This window comes from Cimex lectularius, unplaced genomic scaffold (genome assembly GCF_000648675.2).
Source record: "Cimex lectularius strain Harlan isolate CLEC.00 unplaced genomic scaffold, Clec_2.1 scaffold214, whole genome shotgun sequence".
NCBI classification, from domain to species: Eukaryota; Metazoa; Arthropoda; class Insecta; order Hemiptera; family Cimicidae; genus Cimex; species Cimex lectularius.
The window spans coordinates 716,537-721,997 of record NW_019392963.1 but is presented as its reverse complement, the minus strand read 5'-3'; the positions used below and the strand labels follow the sequence as shown (position 1 = coordinate 721,997).

General features: G+C 36.5%; 1 long non-coding RNA gene across 1 annotated transcript in view; it reads right to left on the bottom strand.

The window, feature by feature from the left end:
• Positions 1-422: 422 nt before the first annotated feature.
• LOC106671083 overlaps positions 423-5,461 on the bottom strand; it is a 12,464-nt gene continuing 7,425 nt past the window's right edge. Inside the window, exons 3-6 of the long non-coding RNA XR_002910779.1 lie at positions 5,363-5,439; positions 2,381-2,545; positions 1,071-1,182; positions 423-1,007 (exon numbers count right to left, since the gene is read on the bottom strand). This is a non-coding gene — a long non-coding RNA (uncharacterized LOC106671083). The remainder of the gene's footprint in view (positions 1,008-1,070; positions 1,183-2,380; positions 2,546-5,362; positions 5,440-5,461) is intronic.

Genomic DNA, 5,461 nt, shown 5'->3' with positions numbered 1-5,461 from the left:
CAGTTCCAGTGTTTTTTTTTTTTTTTGTAAGTAGTGCTGTTAGGGGAGTGGAAGTTGGAATATTTGTTTCTATAATTTTAAGCTCTGCAATGCGTTAAATGTTCGTGATGGTGTGTTAAGTGTGTGGCGTAATTTATTATCCCGTCCAGTCTTTAAGGATCTGGGGGTGTGGTTGAATAGTCCTTTCAATTTTTTTCCTGTCTGTCCAATATATTTATACGATATAAATGTATCACTGTGCATACGTGTTCCTTTTTAATAATTAACGTGTATTATTGAAGGTCGTTCGTGCTGTTTTAATTTCAAGTTTGTTTGTTAATATGTTTTTTCTTTGTTATGTTGACTATTTGTTATTGTTTGGTGTTTATTTATTTCGTTGATTTTTCTTTTGTTAACTTTGATTCTTACTTTTTCTGTGGAAATGATGTCTACAAATAAGTTGTCGATATAACTAAATTGAGTATTATACTTTGGCTGCAAGGAAACAAGGAAATGTCAGAAAATCGAAAAGGCAGACACACTGGCCAGAGGTTCTGAAACAATTCTTGGGATAAAAAATACAAACATAGAGATAGAAACATTAAGCTAACATAAAACATCCTCAAAAGTCTGGCAAACTCACTGCTATAGTAGGAGAGGGCTAAAATCAGAGTTGTGATAGGATTATATACCCGTTGCAACTCAAAAACTCAGAATAACATGGGTATATTAAATTTTTAGCATATTCAATATGGAAAAAGAAACAGCCACATGTATCACTTTTTAATGCAAAGCAACTGCTCAGTGGACGGATAACGCGCAATACGAAGAAAACCCAGGGAAAGAAATTCTAGCATAGACAGTCAATGGCGAAGCACTCCTTAGAAGAATCGAGTTCACTGAAGTAAGGATCTCGGAAAGTACACTAAGTCAGAAGCCTGCAGTGCTTGGGGAACAACCGACATCCTAGCATCTATCATCATCATTGATGTACTCTGTTTTCAGCCTCATCTCTGGAAAGTCGTTCTCTATAAAATGAATTGAATTAAAGCCATAATGGCAATGTAGACAATAAATTGCTTGCCAAATACCTTAAAGTAGCCGCAATAGACATTAACTTAAAACAAGATTAGACATAATGCCCATCTCGTATATACTGGCTTATCATCAAATCTTGACATGACGCGACTTGATTTGGAGACACTGAAAAGAAAATAGAACAGGATAGTAAAAAAGTAATAATTTTCACAAGTGCATTGAGTTTGGCTTTTGAAATGTCCATAACCTACGACGTATCTAACAGCAAAACATCTCTACAACAAAGGACCCAACAAGTGTGCCACATTCAGCTATCTTTCTCTACAAGCGGGACACCTGCGCGGGGTTTTCTGCAAAAGCAGGTGTCCGTGAGTCATCGGGTATGACCTATCTTCATACGCTCGAACAACATTCCTTCATTGCGTTTCAGACTTTCTGTGGGCCATCGCTCAGCCATGATCTTGACACGAAACAGTGCGACCCTTCTCTCAGACGATCTGGCCCATCTAAACGCTGCCAATCTTCATTTATCAATTTTTTTACTGTTCAAAAAGGGTCTCAGTGCCGGATCGCGGTGGTTTTGTCTGGAGGGCAAGACGTCCCAGCTTTCTCAATCTCGTCTGCACATCCGTTGCCCTCCAGCCCATCCTGTCCGGGTGTCCAGACGACTACCATCGTTGTTCCGAAGAACTCCAACTCACGATATGAATATCTTTAATAAGAGCACGGAAAGTTTAGTTTTTATCCTGTTTTTTTTTTCACATGAAAAATGTGTACATAAACTACATAAACAAAGTGAATAGTTTTCCTTTTGTAATATAAAGGTTATCGCGTTCATAAGAAAATTTACCACGCGATTAAATGCCCGTGCAATTGAGTTGATGTGCAATTATAAAATGTATTACTTAAGAACCACGGTACAAGCAAGTTTTCCAAATATGCTCTCGTTAATACATAGATAACACATCGTGGTGTAAATTTATTTACGCTCGTTTAAAACGAGCGGAAACAATGTTGTTGATGTTTTCGTTGGGTCTTGTATCTCCGACAAATTTACGATTTTGAAACATATTTGAAAGAGAATGGAGTTAATACAATTTCTCGAGAGTAAATATCAAGTTTCGAGTTAGACGTGTTTCTATTTCTATAACCATCTCCGACATTCACGTTAAACAGGTGCAAAGTAAAGCCTGGGAACATTCCAGCATGTATCACATTTCTATTTAGAAAACTCGTCAATCAAAATTCCATATTGTTTGAAATTAACATAAAATATGAGAAATGTTGGACTTTTCATGCAGTGATTAGTCAAGTTATCAATGGTTTGTAGTAATCGAATAACAACTGATAAAATATAAATTACCTGACCCGCTAAAATGAAGGTTATGGTTAAAAGACTCGGCCATTTTATGACCCTGGGAACAGCGATAAATATTATTTTATATATCCTTCAGAGTGTGTACTATCCTGTCCTCAGTCCTTTTGTTGCCTTAAGTTCGGCGATGGTCTTTTGATGATTTTTTCAGTCCTGGAAAAAATCCCAATACATATAGAACTTATTTTTAACCGATTCTTTGATAGATCTACTTTTTTGTCAATTTGGCTTGCTGCAAAGGGCTCAGAGCTTTTAGGTCTCTTTATCAAACTGGGTGTTCAGTAGGTTTTCCACCTGAAAGATCGTTGCATATTGCCCTAGCCTTATTTGAATTCAATTGCTCTGTCCATAGATACCTTATGAACCAAACTCGGTCTTGAAAACATGTAAATACCAGATATAGTCGTCACCCGCTTGGATCCTTTTCTCCTTGTCTGCTCTATTGTTATTATCACAATTAACAGAGAACCCCACTGTTATATGGCCATAGTTACAGCTGGCAAGACTTGAATTACATAAATAGTAAAGAAAAAGGGCCAAGTGACTAAAACATATACCTCCGAATTTTGAAGTTTCCCGTTAGTAGTCCTATTTTCATTCTTGTCATAACACACTCGACATTTAGGAGTACAGCCCTTAGTATTTGCGAAGATCATTTGCTGAGCGTTTTTCATCCATCAGCAATTCCATTGAACCGAAGAATTATTCCTTTTTGGTTGTTTGAAGTAGATACTGTTTTGGCAATTCAGTATGTCGAAAAACTTTAGTTACAAAAAACATAGATCGAACAGAACATGGAATAAGAATAATTCTTCGGTTCAACGGAATTGTATTCTAGGTTCATAAAAGTAGTAACCAAGAAAAGAAAAAAAGCTAAACCATGGGCATTTTGTTGTAGAACTATAGGTATCTTCGTCGAACTTTCCTTGGCCAATTTATCGACCTCCTTCTTGCCCTCTGTTCTCTATTTTCTGTTACCAAAACAAGGTTAATTTTGTAGTTATCACCAATTACTGACAAGGCTTGGATATAACTGTTATGGGCTTTACTGCCGATTAGGGAGTTGCGTTCAGTGCTGCCTGCCTGTCCGAGTATATGACTGTATGTTAGTAATACCCTGCCTTTTGTATTCTCTGGCATATGAATGAATACCCACATTCTCCACACGAAAGACTGTGCCATATTGCCAAGCCGTATGGGATTCCAGTTTTTAGTTTATTTACATATATACCACCTCCTGACTCATACTGTGTTTTAGTGCCTTCCGTACGCCAAATATAGTCAGCTTTATCCCACTTTTCGGTATTAAAAAAAATCTTCCTCTTTCTCTGTGTCGCTATTTCTGAATTTCTATCTCTTTTCTTTCTATTTTTATTTTTCTCTCTCGCTCACTCATTCTGTCTTACGCTCTCTCCTTTCTCCTTCAATGTCACTCTCTTTCTATGTCTCTCTTATATGTCCTATGTTTCTCTTTCTCTCTCACACTCTCTCTTTCTCTCTCTCTCTCTCTCTCTCTCTCTCTCTCTCTCTCTCTCTCTCTCCTTATCTATCTATCCACTCTTTCACTGCCATGGGAGTCATGGCGTTGCCAGACATCACGAAAACCTTGTTGGTCTAAAGTTCGTCCCAAAGCTTTACTTACATTCCTTTATATGTGAGTAGGCTATTGGATCTTGTGCCTCCACTACCCAGTAAACCATTGCTCTAACCTCTACATGGACGAAAAATTAAATTGGTCTTAGATTCGAAAGCACTACCCGATAAGCAGAGGAAATCGAAGTAATCCTATAGGGCCTAATCTTCTAAACAATACTGACGTACACGACACGTCGGTTTTCATTAGCGTAACAACTGCTGGGCACAGCAACATCTCTAGAAATAGTCCCCGGTTTTTTCACAAATTGATTATGGTTTGAAGATTTTATGTCAAAGGTGCCGCTTATATTTCACTTTTTTAGAGTGAAAGCGAATTAAAACTTAATTTAGCCCATGTAGCTGAAGTCTTTCTAGGGCGTCTTTCTTTGTAAACAAAATCATGATGGTTTTATTGACAGGTCTTCTTTTTATTTTTTACGGTAACGTTTCAATTTTGAGAGAAAACAGTAGAAACCCTGAAACTTATATCCTTTAAAACGATTACCGCAACTTGAAGCGGTTTACATTTTAACCACTAAATTGAATTTATACTGGTGAAAATGAATAAAAAGATTAAATACGTCTTCTTAGAATCTCATAATATTATTAGTTGTGCTTATTGTGGGCGAGACGACGTAAACCTCGACAAAACATCTTCCGGATATGTAGACACAATTGACTGTTGTCACCCTGAATAACACCCCTTTTCCAGACCCCTACTGTCAATAGAAGCCAGAATTTAGAAGCATGTCTTCTGTATTCACAACATGTGTTTATTCACTGGTTTTTCGTCGTTCGGACACAATAATAATATAAACAGGACTTAGAAAACCTAGTGGCATCAGATGAAAATCGCATCTCTCTAAGTACTATGTAATTTTTTAACGTTGTCAATTAAGAAATGTGCTCATATTAATAATAAATTAGATGTTGATTCTTCAATTAGAAGTAAATATAAGCAAAGTTGGTTTAACAATAATTGTTTAAATCAAAGGAAACTTTTATACTCCCTCATAAACCTTATACCTAAAGAGCGGGTCATCTTACATCGGTTTATTTTGCAAAGGTGACGTAAAGCAAGAAAGTTGTCCTTCAATTTTGTAATCAACTTCATAGTCGGATTCTTTATTGTCCTGGGAGTCGGAGTCCGTCCGGAATTCCGAAAAACTTATGAGGAGCACTCCAAGGAATTAAAACAAAAATAACAAAATAAATAACTGAACTTATAATTTTTATGTAAAAAAAAATTAAAGGAAAGTACACCTCGTCAAATGAAAATAGATCAAATAATAATAATAATAAATTATTTGAAAAATAACAAAAACGCTCACTCACAATATTTGTCGGTGCAGGAGCAGGGGACACGCATCAATGATCTCTTTTTCTTTTCTCTTTCCATCTTATCTCTTCCCCTGTTGCAAAAAAATAAAATTA